Here is a 23,052-nt window from a genome sequence, read left to right on the forward strand (position 1 = left end):
CCTTATTGTAAAGTGTGACCATTGTAATTTACTTACTCCTTTCTTTGTTTTGTTAGTCTTTTTTCTTTCGCTTGTATTTACCCTCTTTCGTATCTCTCTTATATTGATCTCCTGATTGTAGTTGTAATTTTTCATTCTTAAAAATAAATAAATAAATAAAGTTAAGCATTAAAATTCAATGCTGATTAGTTCGGGTAACAAAGGTATCGGTGTCAAAATGGTACCAGGTCTCGGTACCCAACTCTAGTGCTAAAGGTTATACAGAGAAGCGCCATATCTAATACTCCCTCTTTTAAATAATCAAAGCTAAAAATATTGAAGATGAAACTAAAATTAACAAAAAAAAAAAGGCTGTTCATTTAAATCACATTTACTATAAACATATTCAAGTTTTTAGTGGCTGGAATTCCAGCCTTAATTGGATAGTTTGCCCAAAACCTCTAGATTACCTCATCATCTACTTTCCCTCATTTGTTTTTGAGGTTCATTCTTTTGTTGAACAAAAAAGAAGATATTTTGAAGAATGCTGGTTCCTGGGATGCAAAATTAATATGGAAGTCAATGGGTCTCAGCAACAGTGGAAAGAAACTCAAATATGTTCTGAACAAGTAAAGGATTAGTAAATTGGGACTTTTTTTGGGGAAATATATCTGTAGAACCACAACCCCACATTCTTTTGTTCAGGGTGCAAATTACATGGGGGACCCTGAAGGACATAAAAAAAAGATGCATGGTGGGTGGGGTCTGTAATAGTTAAGAAATAGTTTGTCCTGATCTTAAATAATGGTAATAATAATAATAATAATAATAATAATAATAATAATAATAATAATAATAATAATAATAATAATAATAATAAAAATAATAATAAATAGATAAGTTCAATATACACTTGACCACCCCTATAATGGTTCAAACCATTTTTAATGCATCTGTGTGCCAAAAATATTAATTCACCGGTTTGAAACCAGCAAATCTAGAGCACCAACAGACAGTGTAGGTATTCACAAAACATGTTTCTTTAAAAGGTTGTTTGTAAAACTAGATGCATAGTTTGTACTTTATTATACACTGGCTCGCACATGGAAGTTAAACAGTAAAATAAAACATATGTGCAGTCTTTCATAGTCATCCATTAATAGGTGAAGGAAAGCAAACCTGTCACCGTTTATTTAATATCACAAATGTCATTGAGAGCCACTCAATATCCGTCAAAACACTGAAAACATAATAACAAGATTGATTAATAAATTAGATGTAATTGAATTAAATATATGAATTTGGTTCACTGAGGCATGCTACCGAACATAAATGAAAGACGTCAATAATTCGCACCCTGCTTTTGATTTATCATCAACTTTACACACATTATATGAATGCATGCTTATTATGTCTCACTTGTTGGCAAATAATTAATCTTTGATAGCAAAAGTAAAAGTCTGGCTTTATTGTCAAACCTTTATCTTCCAAGTAGAGACAGGCATCTTGGCAGCTTCATAATTTACATAATATGAAAGCCCATAGCTCAGATAATATTACAATATAATGAGAAATATCTCAGATGATGCATAAATCTATCATCTGACATTGTCATTTTTTTTAATGAATATCTTTACAAGAGATTGAAATGAAATGACTGGTGTTTCGAAAAACAAGAAGACTGTTTAATAGTGGCTCAGTGATATCCTTATTGTCGATATTTTTTTCTTTCAAAACACATTACAGGTTACAAAATCATATTCATAGTAAAAAAAAAAAGAATGGAAGATATTAGTGGATAGATATTACCTATTAGTGGTTTTGTATTTGCTTCTGTTAATTTGGGTCTCTAAAAAACAGTAAAGCTGCTGAAAGTGTGTGTTTCTTGAGGGGCTGAGGTGGCATGCACAAAATGTCCTCGCTACCTGACAGATGACACTAAAAATAGGTGTCCTGAGAATCACACTTGTCTCAGTGACCGCCCTCGGCTCTGTAAACAGCCAAAACAAGTCTGCACTAAGATGATATGAAGCACTCTCTTTCTTGGAGTCAAATTTTCACATGCCACATGTTCTGTCTGAGTTTATGAAAAATCAATATGGAATCAAAATTGACCTTACTTTTTCTTAATGCATTTTTCTGGTCTCTTTGTAGTGTCTTATTTTTGTTTTTGTTTTTGTTTTTGTTTAATTACATTTTTACATATTTTTGAACCCATTCTGAAAATGTAGCCCAATATACATTTTTGGAGAGTGCCAGATATGTTCCAGGAGGGGAAGTTTATTTTTATTTTTTGCAGTTTTTGCTTTCTCAAATCCACCAGAGGACGCCGTGTACGCTTTTTGAGATCTCAGATTTCTCTTCCAAGTGCTATTTGACTGACTTATTGGTTAACCCCCTTCCCTAAACCCAACCAAAAGTGTTTTAAAAGCACCGATTGATCGGCGCCCACCTACTTCCTTTAACCCAACCAAATGTGTTTTGAAATGGAATACAGAAAAAATAATAGTCCTCTGATTTCAACCACATTTTCAGATTTTACCATATTCTCACCCTGTTATTCACTTGTTTATTTTATTTTTGGCTTCAGTTTTTGTCTTCTCTGCATCACAAGTCCGCTGACAGTCAACTGGTAACAGTGGAAAAGCTGTCCACACGGAGATAAGTGGGACTGGCATCACATCGCCCCGTAGCATTTGTTTTAAAGACGAAATGCAGCCATACGTACTTCTGGCTACATAAATCGCCATCTCCAGAAATGTATATGAGCTATGTTTTTAGAATGAGCCTATGTTGTATTTTTACCCTAATTCCATTTTTTTCTGTTCAATTTTAATTTTGTTTTTGTGTTTTTTAAAAGTTGATTTTAATTTAAGCAATCAAAAACATGCCAATTAATTGAAATTGTGAAGCATATTCAACTTAGGCTCGTTGTTGGTATGTGCCTTAGTCTACATTTTTGTGAAAACACAAAAGCATACTTCAACATATACAGTTGAAGCCAGAAGTTTACATACACTCTAAAAAAAGGAACATAACCATTTTTTTTTAAATGTCTGATGGTAAATCATACTAAAGGTTTACTATTTTAGGTCCGTTAGGATTACCTAAATGATTTACATTTGCTAAATGTCAGAATAATGAGAAATGTTATTAATTTCTAGACAGTCAAAAGTTTACATACATTTCCTTTGTATTTTTTTGCTTTCCTTTTAAACTGTATAACTTTGGTCAAATGTTTTGGGTATCCTTCCACAAGCTTATCACAATAGTTTGAAGGAATTTTGGTCCATTCCTCCTGACTGAATTGTAACTGAGTCAGATTTGTAGGCTGTCTTGCTCGCACAAGCTTTTTCAACTCTGCCTACAAATTTTCTATAGGATTGAGCTCAGGGCTTTGTGATGGCCACTTCAAAACATTCACTCTGTTGTTCTTAAAGCACATTTCAAACTAATTTGGCAGTTTTAATTTTCTGGCTGATGTCTTGAGATGTTGCTTCAGTATTTCTACATGTTCTTTCTTCATGATGCCATCTATGCTTTAAAGTGGACTAGTCCCTCCTGCAGCAAAACAGCCCCACAACATGATGCTGCCGCCCCCATACTTCACAGTTGGTATGGTGTTCCAAGGCTTGTAAGCTTTCACTTTGTCCTTCAAATGTAACACTGGACATTATGGCCAAACAGTTCAGTCTTAGTTCCATCAGACCACAGGACATGTCTCCAAAAAGTATTCCTTTTCCTGTGTGATTTAGCAATTCGTAATCTGGCTTTTTTGTTGATTCTGGCTTGTTGATTTTCCCATATTGTCACAAACAGAAGCAGTGTGTTTGAGGTTTTCCTTGAATACTACTCTACAGTTGTGCCTCCAATTAACTCAAATGCTGTCAGTTAACCAATCAGAAACCTCAAAAACCATGACACCATCATCAGAGCTTTTTCAGAGGCATAATAATCTTATTGTGTGTAAACTTGACTTTTAAGAAAGGTATAACAATTTTTCAAAAAGTATCTCTCATTATTCTGCTATTAAGCATGACAGAAACAAATTTGCTAATCCTAACTTCCCTAAAAGAGAAAAAGTTTAGTCACAATAACATTTGACTTTTTTTTTTAAATGGTTATGTGCCTTTCTAATATAGTGTATGTAAACTTCTGGTTTCAACTGTAAGTTTTCCTGGAGTTTCTAGGTAAAATTAATGCCATGGTGCATTATGACACCAATAACTTTTGTTCCCTTTACACTAATGATATTTACAGAGATAATTATTGATTTTTCATGCAATTTGCACAGCACCAACTATGTATCTGTAGTTTGAAAATGTCTCACATACTGTATCCAATCCTGGCTCATTCTGAAAACTTACCTCTATACAGTATATAGCAGCTACATTTTTTTGGTTGCGGTTTTTGTTTTCGCAAATCCACGAGAGGCTGCTGTATATGCTTTTTGAGATCTAAAAAAAAAACAAAAACATTTTTTTTTTTTTTTTTGAGAGTGTGGCTTTATGGGATGTAATTCACCAGCTACCTTTTAAAAAATAATTCATGTTGAAGAGCAGTAGGCAAAATAGCATAATAAAACACATTCTGTAGTGCATAAAGCATGTCTGTTGGGCATTTAGTGTCCATAGCCTACAGTGCTGGGGTGAGATAGCAGTTCAGCAGAAGCATATTTACACCATCTGCCCGTCTCCCTGTACATGGATTCAAGTACCTCTGCTGCATGTATCTGTTTTTCAGTGTGTTTTTTATATGCTTAGGGTGCACTCACACGGTGCTATGCGAATTGTACCCAGGCTTGTTTCCCAGATCGTTTGATAAGTGTGAGTGCTCTGAATCGGGCTCAGGTTCACTTGGCTGGCCCTGGCCCGGATGGTTGTGACTTTTAAGGGACTGTTTCATTTGGATTTTTGAATTTTCTAGTTTTTATGAGCGTCAAAAGTAGCTGTTGTGTTCGATGAAATATTTGAATGCAAGTCACCACATCCAAAACGACTAAAACAATATAACTAAAGAAATCTACACCGAGCTGAGCGAAAGCGCTTACTGAAAAGCACATCATCGATGATGTAAGCATGCCCAGGCCCGAATTTATCGTGAGTGCGGAGCGCCGGGGGAGACGGGAGGGAGGACAAGCGTGCTTCAGCTCGGTTCAAGGCAACTGTACATAATGTGAGTACGCCTTTAGTTTGGAGTTTCTGCAAGTTAATGTAGCTCTTTTTTAGTTAGGTCAAAGAAGGCACAATGCTAATTTATACGGTAGTGCTTGCTCTGAAAATCACATATTTCAATGTCACACATTTGCCTACAGTATGTCTGTAAATGTAAATGTCTGTGTGTAAGATTCTTGTGATGTGACTTTCTGAGGAGCTCTGAAAGTCCATCTTAGTGTGCGTTAAAAAGACATCTTATCAATGTCCAAACATCAATGTTTTAACAAAAATAAGTCTAAATGTGGGCTGTCAGTGAAAATATAATAGACGTCTAACAATAGTTTAAAAAATAGAGTAGTAAGCAAATTATTGCAGATTATACCCACAGGCACAGGACGTCAACATGACGTCAGATTGACCTTGTACCCCAACATAGTGGGACGTTGCATTTTGGGTGGAAATGAAAATCGTTTTGACGTCAGAACTCAACGTCAGGCTGGTGTCAGTATCCAAAGACACTGGTTGCCATACCTAATAAATAAATGTCAGAATTTGACATCAGTATGACGTTGGTTTAAGATGTTGGCTTGACATTGGATTTTGGCTACTTTCCAACACAACCTTAAATCAACATTGTCAAAATCATCAAAATAACATTGTCCTTAGACGCTGGCAACCTAAATCTAACTTAATATTAAAGTCTTATGGTGTTTTGTGTCTGCTGGGGATAGACTACACATGGGTGGTCATTCATTCCTGTCTATTTGATGATTATTTTTTGACTTGTTTCATGTCTGTTAGATTTTCAATCACTACCCAAATTTTGCATTGTTTTAGCCAGGTTTGATTCAGTGAATGACACTAATGGTGTTTTTTTTTCAACCAAATGTGCCAAATTCTGTGGCGTTGCCCATAAATTCCACTAATATATTGTATTTTTCAGGATTTTCAAAAAGAAATATGCTTGTCTCCCTGCTTTAAACATGCAGATCTGCTCTCTGCTATAAAAAGCTCTGCTGTCATGTGTCTGTTTTTCACTCCAGCTTCTGTCTTTTTCAGGTTTTGGAATAATGTGCTTAATTTAGAGTTAATGCAGCTCTTTTGGGGCTGTATAGTCAGTGAGTTTAGTCAAGGGAGGCACAGGGCTAATTTAGACACTGCTTGCTCTCAAAATCACATAATGACATCCTGAAGAGAAAGCGAGATGGCCACACCAGAGCCTGCGGTTACCAGATCTTTTCCAGACAGCGCTGGGCTCTCCGTCCTCTGCCTTCACTGGTTGGTGTTCAGGGTCCAGAACAAACACTCATTCAATGCCAATATGAGTGTACAAGCTTTGGCAAGTAATACAATTGGTCTGTAATTTTAAGAAGGAACTGCAGTGCAACAAATACAACAAATTCTTCTTTTTTCCCTTTTTTAAATATCCTTAATTCTTGAATCAAACCAAAAATTGCCTCTAGGGTAATTGATTCGTCAGTGCTCTTTGGATAAGGAATTCATGAAGATACAAAAAAAAAAAAAAACAATAATAATAAAGGACTTGAAAAGTAGGTGAAAAAGTAAAAAATTCTTCATTGACATGGCTATTGTTTACATTAAATCAGTCATGTAATGATTGTCAGGGCACTGAGCCAGTGAGCATGCACAGAGAGCAATAAAACAACAGCAGCAACAACAACAACAACAAAAACAACAACAACAAAGTGTCCAATAGATGAACAAATGTGACCATATTTCTAAAGAGCATCCAGTTATTGGCTAAATTCTCCATCAATCAAACTAGAAAGTAAGTTACAGGCTAAAAGGGACTTACAGATAGCATATGCAGAACATTAAAACACTTGACTGCTTTGTTTAGATTGTAGTAACTGTAACTTTGACTTTTTATTCAGTTTGTGGTCTCATTTTATCTGTAACACTGTAATACTATAAGCTATGACATTGCTTTTTACTACAAAGACGCCATTTTTGGGTGTAAGTAACATAGTAACCAATGTAAACAACAGGTCTTCGGCAGAAACGGTGACATAAACAAGCAAATAACCAACCATAATTCAACACTACAACGACTGTGTCGTTGGACTAAATGTGTTATATGGTATGTTGTTCGGAGGATTCTTACCTTTCAAAATAAACCATGATGTACTGAAATGAATGCGTGTGTGTCTTGTTATTACGATGATAAGTACTCCATATCTAAGTGTGTTCTGTACAACTTACACCAATTTAGCAAATATATTCTTTATAAGCTTCCTATTTAAAAACAACTAGCTGCAATCACTGCTTGAGGGTTGTAGCTTTAGACTGATGAAATTTATAATTTGTCAAGATTACTTGTGGTTTTTTGATGCAATCTATTCGTAGGCGAATTCGTACCCCAATCTACAGCTCCCCAGTGCATCCATGTTCCTGATGCTGGCTAACTTTTTTGTGTGTCCTTAAATCTTGTTTTGGTTGTTATTACATGTCAATTTTACACTATATGAATTTGGCAGTTCCTTTTTTTTCAAAAGCAGCAAGGCACAGTATATATTTTGTGATATTTTTATTTTTATTTTGAAGACAGGAGGTCAGTTTATTTATCAAGCAGGGGTCGCCACAGCAGAAAGAGCCGCCAAGTTATCCAGCATATGTTTTAGACAGCGGAGGCCCTTCCAGCCGCAGCCCAACACAGGGAAAAACCTATACATACACACACACATATATATATATATATATATATATATATATATATATATATATATATATATATATATATATATATATATATATATATATATATATATATATATATATATATATATATATATATATATATATATATATAGGTTCTTCTGTGTGTGTTCAGTGTGTCAGTTTTCCGGCTCTGGGACCCGTGCAGGTCTCTCTGTGCCCTTAAGGGTGGCATTACTCTCTCTAGTTCTATGTGTGAATATGCCATGGATTGCCCTCATGTTCATGCAGCGTGAGTCAGTGTGTGGAGACTCGCATATTATGTGCTGGCAGAGAGGAAAACGCTGCATTTTCCATATCACATCCCCTGAAGCACAAGAGCAGAGTCTGAGCTCCCCTGTTCATTTCTGACCCATAACAACCGGATACATTATACAGACAGACTGACTGACAGCCATAAACTTGCAAAAAAAAGTAACTGATCATTTTTTGAAAGCAATTTGCAGGATAAATCAGATTTTTAAATCCTAAAACCCTACATTGTTTACAAAATGTACTAAAAAGCAGGGTTATTATAATAGACTAAGGCTGCAAAAGAAAACAAAGCTACTTTTTGTCATTTTAAACATAACAAACATTAACAATAATAAATAATACTTTAAATAAGTAAATAAAAAATAATGTAAATGATTGACTTTTTAAAAAATAATTTGCCATATTGGTAAATTTTAAATGCATTTACCAGTATTAACAGGGGGGGGGGGGGTAATATACATATAAAATTTTAATTACTGTGCAATACAAATGTACAGTATGTGTTAGAATCAAATTGGTGGATGAGAGGCAAAAGTGACATAGAAGCTGCTGATGAAGGTGAAAGGTGGTTTATTTCGCACAAATGTGGAAAAAAGTATCTACTGTAGCTGTAAACTACATGTAAAAGTGCAAAATAGCAATAGAAAAATACAATATTTACAAAAAGTATTTACAGACTTGTTCAGCCAAATCAAAAAATCTCCACACAACACACATTACTCCTACAACTACCCACCCTGAGTGTTATTCTTCTTATTATTATGATTTTATTGTTACCAGCTTTAAGGTGTATTATTGTGTATTATTCTTTTTTTTTTTTTTAATTGAATCATGTTGAAAACATTAACAACAAATGTCATCAATCAAACAACAATCCAGGGGTTTTCAGTCATTTAGTCCAAGATAAGTGCCAAGTCCTTCATCCAAGTCCTTGTTCGTATTGGTTTTACATTTTTTGGTCCCTCAATACACTCAAAATACATTTTCATTTCAATTTTAAATTTAGGAAAAAAAGGTTAACACTGACAAACCTTGCTCTTGTGAATATAAAATTTGGCCAACAAAAAATAAGATTTATGAAATAAGTATTATTTTCCTTATTCACATTCATAGAAACCAAAGATAACATTCTTATATGTAAATGCATAATCTGCCTTCACATATTTTTTTATGAAATCAAGAACATCACACCAAAATGTCATTGAATGAGGGCAATTCCAAAATAAATGAACAGAAGTTTCAGGATTCACTAAGCAACAGTTGGTGTTAATATCATTCTTAAGCCTTTTAAGACTACACTTCTCTGGACAGCATCTATAAATGTTTAGAGGTAACTTCTCTTATTTAGTTTGTTATAAAACAATTGTGGGGTAGTGACCAAACTTTTTTCCAGCAAATATCATTCACAAAACCATTCCAATATGACATATTACATAAGGCACAGTAACAGAATCTTCCTGAAACAGGGCTCTTATTTTCCTATTGCATTTTGATTTAGATATAGAAATGCAGTGTTTATCAATAAATGTTTTTCAAAGGTCAACTGAATGAGAAGTAATTGTAATTTAAAGTCCATTAAAAAGCATAAAACCACTTGTGGGAGAGCATCAACGACAACAGCAAAGTCTTTTGAACTTACAGGAATTCCATGCTTAACAAAAAATTCAGAGTAGTTACAAAGTAAACCACTTTCATTGAAAAGTTCAGACACAAAAATGATAACATTTTTAAACCAGTTATTGAAAAATAGAGATTTGTTTTATACAAGGTGTTCTTATTATTCCAAATGATATATGAATGAGGTTTAAAATTGTGTTTAAATAAGAGGGACTACAAATAAAATTCTCAGGAGGGACTCAATTTCTCATGACACAGGCACCTTGAGTGAGTGTTTGGAAGCCATTTTATATCATTGGCCCCTCCCATGGGCTCTACCATTTTAGAGTTTAATAGGTATATATACACAAATTCACACATACAATACACTAAACTAAATATAAATTAACAGATGTAAATTAATATGCATACATAACTCAAAATACAACACAACACACAACTAATAGGAGTGTAAACCACAGAACAATGAGTTTTATCATTGGCCTAGAGGTCATGACCCTGATGATGTCACCACAAAATGGCCGCTCTGAATGGATGGTGGGAAATGTATAAATGTCCTTGCTTGCAAACAGAACAGGTTTGATTCTGAGGAGAGGATGCTGGTGAGTGTATGTTATCTTTCTGTTGTTTGTTTTTTTAATAAATTTTGCTTAAAGGAGCATGTGTTTGTGGTTATTGTGGAAAGATAAAGTAGGATATAGTTTGAAATTAGATTTGTATGTAAATGGTACATAAACACAGTGATAACCTTAGACAGTTGACAAAAAAAGAAGACATATTCACATTAAACAAACACACATGTACATATTTGTTTGCTGGCAACTTGACCATGTTTGAAAGTGTAAGCATAGTGTATGGATGCAATATGTGTATGTAACAGTCATAGTGTGTTTCTCAGTCCTACACAGTGACTGTATTATTTCTATATTCACTTATACCATAGCATCCAGTTTTATGTTCAATTTCAACTTCTCAATGGAACTGCATTGATTAATTTCAGCCTTTGATGCCATGTTAACACCACAGTGCTGTAATATATTGTTATCATGTAGTGTATATATACACCAGTACACTATTGAGGCCTGTATATGTTCCCTTCAGCCATTTCCAGACTAGTTCTTACTGCAGACACTCTTTATAACCTTCTATCACTCACACAAACAGTCCCCAACGCTATTGGGAATACAGAGTTGTTCAAGTTTATCTGGAACCACGGCTGCAGCCATAAGTACATTATGCTCTATAATAAAGACATGTCGAAGCGGCTGTGAATGGAGTTAGCAGAGGTGACTTTTGTGTCATACGCTGATAACTGGAGCTCTTTATTTAGTTCAGGCCTGTGGAGATGTTCGCTTGTGGAAATCTATGTCAGGCTTTTTTTATGTGCATGGGGTGTGTGAAGGAGATAAATACTCTGTTTCTAAACCCTTTGAGCTGCCTTGGTGTTTATAGTCTATAAAGGAATCTTTCTTCTAAGCCAGCGTCTTAATGTAAATGATTTTGAACTGTTTTGGATGGTCTGCGCACAAGATTTCAATAGCATTTGAAACATACAAAACTTTTAGCACATTTTTATTTAGAGTAAAGAGATTTTTTTTTTTAGTTTGGATGTTTTTTTAGACCTTACTAAATCATTATGGGTTATTTTGACTCAAATGGAGTGAAACATGAACAAATTATGTTATACTGTAGGTTTGTGCATATTTTACTTAAATTTACAGATGTTTTATTTATTTTTAAAGCCTTACTCAATAGTATTGCTTATTTCAACTCAAATTAGGTTAAATATGGAGTAATTGCTTTAGGTTTCTTCATGTTTTATGCAAATTCAGTTTTAAGAGTATAGGAAAAGTGTAGGAAGAGTGAAGGAAAATTTTAAGTCATTCTAAGAGTGTAGGAAAGATACTTTGGAAGTCAATAGAGGTGGTTTTATATTCAGATATTTAGACGTTCTACCTTAAAATATAAATTCAGAAAAGTATTCTTTGCGAATTCTAAATAGGAAAATCATATTAGCAGCCAATGATTATTAAAGTACAGCATTTTCTACAGTCAATTAAATAAGTATATTGTTACTTTGAACTTATGCTTTCATGCCAATTCTGACTGAATATTCAAATTAAAATAAACAAATGTGGGAATGTAAAACAACTTTACCTCAATTGGAAGTCAGTGTTTACAGATTTCCTACATTCTTTAAAATATCTTTTTTTTTGTAGTCAACAGAAGAAAGAAAATTAAACAGGTTTGGAACAAGTGAAAGGAGAGTAAATGATGACAATTATTATTTTTGGGTGAACTGTCCCTTTAAAATGACTAAAAAACACCAGGGTAATACAATTAATTTAGGATGCGTTTTAATTGTTTCCACACTGTTAACAACTTCCTGTATAATGTACAGTAACTTACTGGCAGCAGTTTGCCTATAACTTAATGTAAGTTAAATTGCAGCAAACAATACTGTATTTACATTTAAAGCACCATTACACCTTGCTGCGTAATTATTTAGAATTATTTATCTTTACTATAAAAAATATACAGCAGTTTTCACAGTGCAAATTTAAAATACAGTAACATTGCATTGCTGTCCTACAGTAAAATACAGATCATATCACAGTTAAATATTGTGTAATTTACAAACATTGTTAACAGTGCACAGATTTCTATTTTTGCTTCATATTCATTGAAGGATACAGAAAAAAGGTGCATCACTGAGTAGCACATCTGTTTTCAGCTTTAATAAGACATGCTTCTTTAGCTTAAATTGAGTAATATCTGTTGAAATTTGAAGGGATAGCTCATTCAGAAATGAAAACGGCCTCATCATTTACTCTCCCTCATGTAAACCTGAGTTTTTTTGTGGTTATTTTAAAGAATTCTAGTACCCATCTACTTCCATAGTAGGAAAAAAAAGTACCAGCAACCACCAAATTTTAAAATATATTATTTTGTGTTCTACAGAAAAAAGAAACTCAAATGATGACAGAATTTTTATAGTTGGGTGAACTGCCCCTTTAAATAATATTGTCCTTTATGTCAGTAATGCTTTATCATACTGCATATATAAACAAAGATCTAGAATAAATGCACAGTTCAGCACTAATGTGTTTGCTTCAATGAAGGCCTGTCTCTGTGGTTTATCCAGGTGTGTGTGTTGTTCGCAGCTGTATGCTGGTTGCCTAGGTTGTGATCTCATTTTTTTGGTAAACTATTCCTTTAAAATGACTAAAAACCCCTAATACATTTAATCAGGATGCATTTTAATTGTTACCACATATTTCTATTTCTGCTTCATATTCATTTAATAATTCAGAAAAAGGTCTCTCTCACTCCACTGAAATAATAATCTATTTTAAGCTTTAATAATAAGACATGCTTCTTGAGCTAAAATAGAGTAATACCGGTTGAAATTTAAAGGGAAAACCCAGAAATGAAAATTACCTCATCATTTACTCTATCTCAGTGTTTCTCAACTGGTGGGTTGTGGGAACATTTTCAGTGGGTTGCAGAGTGTGTGGTCAAAAAGACAACAAAAGTTTAATTTTTAAATTTAACTTTTATTTTGAAATGCGTGCAAAACAACCCTACGGTTTGATTTGACATTTCATTTTATTATAGCAACAGATGTCAAAGCGCAAATACGACCCTAAATATGTAAAGTATGGATTTACATACAGTTGAAGTCAGAATTATTAGCCCCCTTTTGATTTTTATTTTCTTTTTAAAATATTTCCCAAATGATGTTTAACAGAGCAATGACATTTTTACAGTATGTCAGATAATATTTTTTCTTCTGGAGAAAGTCTTATTTGTTTTATTGCAGCTAGAATAAAAGCAGTTATTAATTTTTTAAAAACCATTTTTGGGACAAAATTTTTAGCCCCTTTAAGCTAATTTTTTTTCGATAGTCTACAGAACAAACAATCGTTATACAATAACTTGCCTAATTACCCCAACCTGCCTAGTTCACCTTATTAACCTAGTTAAGCCTTTAAATGTCACTTTAAGCTGTATAGAAGTGTCTTGAAAACTATCCAGTCAAATATTATTTACTGTCATCATGAAAAAGATAAATCTGTTATTAGAAATTGTTTTTTAAAACTTATGCTTAGAAATGTGCTTAAATAATCTTCCCTCCATTAAACAGAAATTGGGGAAAAAAATAAACAGTGGCGCTAATAATTCAGGGGGGCTAATATTTCTGACTTCAACTGTATATTGAAGACAAAAAAGACTTAAAGCCTTAGTGTGTCTTAAGTAGCGAGGTACTCTCACAAGAGAGCATGAAACCTTTTAATTTAAGACAACATTCAGAAACCAAATCAACATGTTTTATTAACAGTTCAGTTTAGTTCATGGTAACTGAACCTTTCCTTACCCTAACCACTGTTTACAGTATTTGTCGTTTTACTTTGTAATATTTCTATAATTTGATACACTTTGTTAAATGACAGCAATAAAATATTTTTTATTTGTAGGTCTTGGTGAATTTTTTTTATGATTTATCTGTCACTACTTGGTTATGTTAATAAATAAATACAAATTAATTATAATTCCTAAAATTATAATTCCTAAAATTTGGGTCGCGGCTTGATGGCCATGTAAAAATTTGGGTCCCATGGCCAAACCAGTTGAGAACCACTGCTCTACCTCATCATGTGGTTTTAAACCTTTAAGTTTCTTTTCTTTCTGCTGAACATGTATAACCTATACAATAATATATATTGAAGAATGCAGGAAAAAATACAATGGAGGTCAAGGGGTTCCAGCAATTTTTTAAATTATATCATTTTCGTCTTCAACAACAAAAAAGAAACTCAAATAGATTTTGAACAAGTAAATGTTTACATTTTTTTGGTGAACTATCCCTTTAAATAATATTCTCCTTTTTTGTCAGCAATGCTTTACCATACTGCATATATAAACAAAGATGTACTGTAGAATAAAGAGTATGCTGTTCAGCACTAATGTGTTTGCTATATTGAAGGCCTGGCTCTGTGGTTCATCCAGGTGTGTGTATGTGTGTGTGTTCGCAGTTGTATGCTGATTGCCTAGGTTGTGATCTCCTTAAAGAACTAATGAGCCCATTCTGTGTGTTAGCAACACATATTGCCTTGCGCTCTTTCTCCCGCATTTATTCAGGCATTTTCTCAACTGATTTTTTTAAGCTAACCGTGTTTCCTTATGGTCTGTTGCAGGTGTTTGTTGCACTGAGAGACTCATCAGGGCCCTGACGCCTCCTTTTAAATACGCCACCAATCATCGCTGGAGCACCACCAACACCTAGACAGGTAACAGCCAATCCCTGTGGCACATGTATAGCTTGACCAACCTTAACAGATCTTATTACAGCACCTCCAGTGTGAATGAAATGAAGTATTTGAGCACTTGAGCACTATTCTATCACATTTTTAAGTATACAATAGGGCTGATATGGCAAAAATGCAATCTTGATTAATTCTTATCTATATTGAACAATAACGATATATATTTCAATATAAGTTGTTAATGCTTCCAGATTTAAAAGAGTATCCCAACAATGACCGAAGCCACAAAAATGGGAGGGTTTGTTAAATAGCATAATCTATTTTTGTCAGCTGAAAATTTGGTGCATCTCTAATATCAACACTCTTCTAGGTTCCCATTGTTGTGGACTTCTGCTGTGTGATTGGCTCTTAGATCAATATAAAGTAAGATACCTGGATTGATGCCTGCTTAACTGAAAAAAAACAACAACAAAGTGTGGAATCTTGTTTGATCCTGCACTCGACTGTTGCAGTTTTAATTTTGTAGTGGAAGGGATGGACCTTTCTGACTTCACTTTGAATGACAAATTAACCCTGCCTATACACATAAACGGGTTAGTGTATAGTACACAGTAAAGTATAAGTATATAGCACATAGTGTGTCATTGATGCACCGTTGATGGTTTTGTTAGTTTTAGTTAAGTTATTATTTCATGAACACATTTTGGTTTAGTTTTTATGTATTAAGTTTTACTTGTATTGATTGCAGAGCTCACAGAACACATCCAGTGTCGACCAAAGCAAAGTTTAGTGTTTGCACAGTTTACATTAAACCTTGTGCAAACCTCTTAGAAACAAAAAGAAAAGAATTGTTTAAACAAACACCAAATCCAAAAACAAATGCAGAATAATGTCTTTATATTAAAAATCTTCATATGTAGTCAAACCAACACAGGCTCATTGGGAATGTGTCCAGGGATACATATTTGAGAACCAAAAAATATGTGCTTGCTGGCATACAGTTGAAGTCACAATTATTAAACCGTCTGAACTATTAGCCCCCCCCCCCCCCCCCTGTTTGTTTTCCCCCCAATTTCTGTTTAACAGAGCGAAGATTTTTTTCAACACATTCCTAAACATAAAAGTTTTTATAACTGATTTCTAATAACAGATTTATTTTATCTTTGCCCTAATGGCAGTAAATAATATTTGCCTAGATATTTTTCAAGACACTTCAATACAGCCTAAAGTAACCTTTAAAGCCTTAACTCGATTGATTAGGTTAACTAGGCAGGTTAGGGTAATTAGGCAAGTTATTGTATAACGATGGTTTGTTCTGTAGACTATTGAATAAAATAGCTTAAAGGGGCTAATAATTTTTACCTTAAAATGGTTTTCAAAAAAATTGAAATTGCTTTTATTTTAACTGAAATAAAACAAATAAGACTTTCTTCAGAGGAAAAAAAATATTATCAGACATACTGTGAAAATTTCTTTGCTCTGTTAAACATCATTTAGGAAATATTTAAAAAAGAAAAACAAATTTAAAGGGGGCTAATAATTTTGAATTCAATTGTATATGGCTGCATACCACAATGAAAATGTTTTCTTTTTAAAACTTTATTGGTTGCATACTTGATGAATTAAGTGCATTCACTTATTTTTGTCAAACAAAAATGAATGAACGAACGAACGAACGAACGAACGAGCGAACTAGCGAGCGAGCGTGCGTGCCTGTCTAAGTGTAAAACGAATGCTATGTGGTGGTTCCGCTGACTGCTTACCTCCATATAGACAGCTTTTCTGGCATGACTGGTTTGCTCTGTAGCTCACCACAAATATTGTCTGAATGTTGGACCAGACTGGGTTTTAAATCTACCAAAGAACGGTTCCAGAAACCAGGTAAAACGAAACCAAAAAGCAATGTGAGATTGTGGTAGAAGCATGCTGCTCCGATTACTTTTTTTTTCTAGTTTGCTTTTGAAAACATTATCGCTTGGGTTAGGCAAGGCCTTGGATGGGTCAGTTGATATCAAGCTGATTTATTATGCACAATGTTAAGTCGACCGGCTTCTTTCACGTTTAAAGGACGTTGAGATTGGCAGAAATGGACACAGCGGCCTCTGGTGGATTTAAGAGAAATGTCACGGATGAGATTGTCAAAAATGTAAATGGTGGCCCCTAGTAGATTTGTGAAAACAAATCTGCAAGAAGACGTAGTCCAGGGTACTTACTTCTTGGTACTCAAAAATGTAGCCCTGGGCACATAATTCCAGTGAGCCTGGGTTCCATTAAACATGCCTAGTTTAGATATTTGTTTGCAAAAGAAGACAATATAGAACACATGTTTTATGTTCATTAGAAAAGATGCCTCTTTATATAAGCATGTTCTTGACTGATGTGTTTATCTGTAAAAGCGCATTTACAGGAGTCTCTCTACAGCCACAGGTCAGATTATCAACAGAAAGAAAGAATATATGTTATTTTATTTCAGTTCGTTTTTCAGTGACTTTTAGTTTTTCATTTATTGTTTATTTTTAATCAGACTTTTTTTTTTTTGACCAATAGTCTAGTTTTAGTCTTGTTTACTAAAATAACCTTGTTTGGGTCACTTTTGAACTTTTGAATTTCACACTAAACAAGGCTAGACAGCAATTTTTTATGTAAGTAAAATATATAAACTACTGTATGTAGTTGATAGTATTTATACAGAAAGAACTCCTTCCCTATTGCATGGCTGGATTTGGTGGGTAGAAATACCCCACACAGATGGTTTAGTGATGGGTGATTTTAGACAGGGCTCTTTTCTCACAGAATTTTATCAGTCCACTGGGAAACTAGAGTCCTGTTTCCAAATTCTCTGGCTGCTGCACTGTTACTGTATATCTGATTTCACATTAATCTGCCCTTAAATGTCATGTTAAAAAATTGGTTGCTTTAAGTGTTGGCCAGAAGACATCATCCTGTCTGAAGTCTAGTGCACATTACAATAAACAATCTGCATTTTTGTCTTTGTTGGATAAGTCTAGCGTAGCTGCCATTATGTGTTCAGTTCAAATTGAGTTCAATCTACAGCAGTTGTTGTGTAGGGTTGGTTAGTATTTTTTACTTTCTTATGTTCTTAAAAAGTTGCAGACAATGGAAGTGATTAAAATGTACTGACTTAATTATGTACTTTAAAGTCTTTGTAAATGTTTTGATATAGCTTTTAAAGTGTATATTTTCAGTTTCTTATTTAAATTTCAGTTATGTTGTTTTTTTTAATATGAATATTTTTACAGTGCTTAGCATATACTGTAGGAGTACACCCAATTTTGAATTTTTATTCATTTCTCAGTAAATGTGGGTAATATATATTAGTGCATTTGAACAAAACAGATTACTTAAACAGGTATATTTATAAAATAATATTTTAGTCTTAGAACATCTTTAGAAATGGAAAGATAATACAATTAAATTCATGCAAAATATTGCAAAAAAATTCTCCTGATTTTGCTATTTTTGACATTTTTATTTAATATTTTTCCCTAACATATAAAATTGGGCTACAAATTTTTGAACCATATTTGTAAGTTATTTTGTAACACTAGATCTAGATTTGGCTTCAGTACTGACTAATGTAATATGTATGCACAAATATAATATTGAAAAGCATCCTATAAAAAAATATTATTTTCAATGAGAGATATAAACGGGTTGATTAAAAAAAGAATACCATTTCCAAAATCTGTATTTAGTCAAAGAAACATGATGGAACATTGGGTAACTAATCAATAGGAAGAGTCCTTCATAGATGTACAATAGTTCATAGATGTCTATGACCCCTTCCAGCCCCTCGAGTGACATCAACCTGAAAGGTAGGCCTGCTTGTGTGTGCGCGTGTGTGTGGGGATCAAAATCTTAAAATTTGCTAAATAGGTATAAGATGTAAAGACTGCAGAAATAGTAACAGCAAAATATGCATTCAAACATATGAACTTTTTCCTTGAAACATTTAATTAAGCTTTACCACTTTTTGTGTGAGCATGACCACATAACCTCTGAAATAACTACATTACATAGTAACCATAACCCAAAAAATCCGTGTTTAGTGTTGGAAATAACTACATTTTTGTGAAACAGCAAACACATACTTAACGTTTGACTGCAGTTTCTAGGTAAGATGAACAATACGGCAGTATCACACACACATGATTTGTTCCTTTTCACACTAATGATATTTACAGGAATGTATTATCAACAAATAAAAGATTATTTTTGTGCAGTTTTTTTTGCACAACACCAAATAAATGCCCCAAACACCTTAATTATGTCCATAATTTGTAACCAAATACAATTACTTCACCTCCGTAACTCCATAACTCTTCTGGCATAGTCAGTATACTCACTTTTTGAGATGCAGAGCATTCAGATTAGTCTGGTGAAGCATGGTTCGAAAAAAAAAAATGATGATGAAATTAAGGTTAACCAAAGTGGTTGCAGCGCACTTTTCTCTTACATTTGCTTTTGAATACACTATTGGTTGGATTTAGGTCAGTGATTCGCAGGTAATCTGTACAATAAGCCCTATCTTCTCGTGGATTTGTACAAGATGGACGTGTATCTGAAACATACAACATAACCCAAACAAACAATATACCCCGAACATACAACACACCCCAAGTAACTGATTACAAATTAGCAAAAATGTGCACAGCGCCCTCTAGTGCATTTGCCATCTGAAATTTTCAAAATATTTTACCTTTTGCAAAAATGTACACATCTTTAAACACATACAGGTAGTTGCAGTAAAGCAGGCTGTTGTCATCAAAAGTACCATGAAACTGCCTCTTATCCGCATTCAAAAACCTTGCACCTTTCAATTGTAATGCAGTGATAGCTGGTTGCAGTTACAGTAGCAGAGAATGTTTTCAGAGCTACACTGAAACTGTGAGTGGGTTGAGCGGGAGGCAGAGAGCCCTTCAAGCTGATGATGAGCGTGACGCACACCCGCAAAATACCAAAACAAAAGCCAGCTAATAAGCAATGCTTTGCTTTTCTCTCTGCTTCTGTTTTCATGCGAAGCTGCAGCAGAAGGGCTTTTCATTAGCCTTCCTCTCGCTGCTTTTGAATGCACATCGGGCCCTCTGAGGGCAGGAGAAATGCAAAGTCTCTTCCGATCGCTCTAATGAATGTTTACATGTTCCTGTTGATGGGTAGGACGTGGCTCGGCGGGTCGATGTTCCCATGTTTGGACGCCCACACTGAGACTTGAGATGAGGTCTCTTTTTTTCCTCCTTCTTACTTGACTAGAACACATACAGCTGTTCATATTATAGATGTTTGCGCATACATTTCCAAGTGTTTACGTGTTGATAAAAACGCATGCTCTTTTAAAGAAATGTCAGTGATAAAAAAGCAAAATAGGTCATGTAAGAATGTATGTTTTCAAAATGTTTGAGAAAGGCAAGCTGTAAAAAAATGCAGGGTTCCACACAATTCCTTCATGTTGTCCCAACACAAATTGATGCAGTAACTTAAATTTAAGCAGATTGAGCATAAAAAAATTAAGTTGTCTAAAATAACATCAAGAATTGTGTTGATTGAGCTCTTTTAATTAATAGTTTGAACAAACAAACCAAATTAGGGGTAGGATTTTGGAGAATAATTAAACTCCAAAAATGAAAAACTTGTTGAATGTTGAAATGTTTTTGTGGTTAAATGCCTTTTATGAAATATTTTTTTTAAATAGATGTAATTATGAATGTGGGATGGCGACACGGTAGCGCAGTGGGTTGCACGATTTCCTCACACCAAGAAGGTCGCTATATCGAGCACCGACTGGATCAGTTGGAATTTCTGTGTGGAGTTTGCATGTTCTCCCCGTGTTCGCATGGGTTTCCTCTGTGTGCTCCGGTTTTCCCCTACAGTCCAAAGACATGCAGTAGGGGTGAATTGAGTAAGCTAAATTGTCTGTAGTGTATGTGTGTGAATGAGTGTGTAAGGGTGTTTCCCAGTTATGGGTTACAGCTGGAAGGGCATCTGCGGCGTAAAATGAATGCTGGATTAGTTGGTGGTTCATTCCGCTGTGGCGACCCCAGATTAATGGAGGGACTAAGCTGAAAAGAGAATGAATGAATGAATGCATGCATGTGGGATTCCTGTGTAATGTTATAGGGTGACGCTATAAGGGATAAAATTATTTAGTTGGTTTTTAATTTGTAGGACATTTGTTATTTGGACAGGAATTATTAGTAGCTATAAAAGATTTACTGGAGCAATGTGGAATTGTAAAAAGATTGGGGAACATAACATACTTTTGCTTCATCCCCCTCCATTTTGAACTGAGTGTTGTTTGTAGTAGTCTGTGGATATGTATTTATTCTTTGCTATGTCTCAGTATATTTACTTGTTTGCATATTTTTGTCTATTTGAATGCAGTTGAAGACAAAATGATTTAGCCCTCCTGAGAAATTTGTATTTTTATATTGTTAAAAGTGAAAGGAAAAACAGTACTTTTTTTTTCTTCTGGAGAGTCTTATTTCTTTTAGTTTGGCTAGAATATTAATAAAAAAACAATAGGTCAATATTTTTAGCCTGCTTAAGAATTCCACATAAAAAGTTTTCATTTATTATTCTCTACATAGCAAAATCCCAAGGGTAGAGAGTATTTGGTCCAACACTACAGAGTTACAAAATTAAAAAAATAAATAAAATACAGTAAAAACTGTTGTAAATACACAAATGTAAGTAAATATACTACAATAGTGCCATCTAACAAAATATATTTAAAAAAATATTTTTCAGTAAATCTCACTGCAGACTTTTGTAGAAATCTGACAGAAATAGTCAGACAGCTTAGTAATAATTAAAGCTGCTGATTCTGTTTGTGGAGTTTTTTAATGATCCCGATGAGCTGAGATTTTGAGAGATTAACTGAGTTTCAGTTTCTTAAAGCCATGTCTAAACATACACAGGTATTTTTGTAAGCAAAAACATTTTTTCTTAATTTTCTAAAAAAAAAAAAAAAAAAAACAGACCCTGAAAATCTTCATCCTCACAAGAGGTTTTAAAAAATTTGGTTTTCAGTGACCTAATACTGTGTTTTTGTGTAGGACAAAAGCTGCAATTTAGACAATACCATTTGTGTGGACAGCAGGGCCTAAGGTTGTGACTGAACTTGGTTGTAGTTTTGTGTTTTTATTTAGTGATTCTGCATTTAGGCAGCAAAAGTTCATTATTATCTGTTTACTCGGCACTTCAACACTGCTCCAGTATTATTTTAGCTCTCTGTGGGAGTGGGACCAGTGGGAAATGTTAATTTTACTCTAAGGATTTTGCTGTGTGTCCAGTTGTGAAAAAAGTCTAGTTTAAAGCAAAGATATCAGTTAAATTGTTATGTTTAGATGGGGTATTATGAAAGCAGAAATCATTAAACAAGACCAATAATCTTTATTTATTAATTTATTAACACATTATTCCCTTATTCCCCATGATTTATGTACTTGCAAGGTATTTGACCACCAGCAACTGTAGTTGCTGCTTGAACACTTGACAAAGTACAAAAACCAAGTACAAAATATTTGTTTTATTTGGATGAATCTAGAGACCTTCATGATAATGTTGACATGCATTTGTGAACAAAAAAATCCTTTTTAGTATCATAAAAATTGATTTTATTTGCGAGGGTTTGCATCCATTTTACATCCTGAAATTAGGGGTAGGAAGTTGAAGGCCTCATGTGACAGGAAGTAAATAAATTCCTTTTTTTTTGGTTGTTTGCTTGCATGTAATTCAGAAATTAAACATAACATGTAGAAAATTACTCATAAAAGGAAAACAGCAACTATGAATTTTGGCAACTACTGTATAGTTGTCGGTGGGCTTAAATGGGTTAAGACTTTAAATTGCACTTTAAGTTGAATACTAGCATCTTGCTAAATAAATAGAAGAATTGCCACTGTCATCATGGCAAAAACAAAGTAATTAGTTATAATAATTAGTTAATAAAACTATTATGTTAATGAATGAGTTGGAAAAAAGTCCTGTCTCCTTTTAACAGTACTTGAAAAATAATAATAAAA

General features: G+C 33.9%; 1 protein-coding gene across 32 annotated transcripts in view; it reads left to right on the forward strand.

The window, feature by feature from the left end:
- map2 (microtubule-associated protein 2) overlaps positions 1–23,052 on the forward strand; it is a 208,745-nt gene that overhangs the window by 88,016 nt on the left and 97,677 nt on the right. For all 32 annotated transcript variants that reach the window (XM_087266334.1, XM_087266335.1, XM_087266337.1 and 29 more), the window contains exon 3: positions 14,942–15,034. The gene's annotated coding sequence lies outside the window, so the exon portion shown is untranslated. The remainder of the gene's footprint in view (positions 1–14,941; positions 15,035–23,052) is intronic.

The sequence above is a fragment of the Danio rerio genome, chromosome 9, assembly GCF_052040795.2.
Source record: "Danio rerio strain M-AB ecotype USA chromosome 9, GRCz13ab, whole genome shotgun sequence".
In the NCBI taxonomy this organism is placed as follows: domain Eukaryota; kingdom Metazoa; phylum Chordata; class Actinopteri; order Cypriniformes; family Danionidae; genus Danio; species Danio rerio.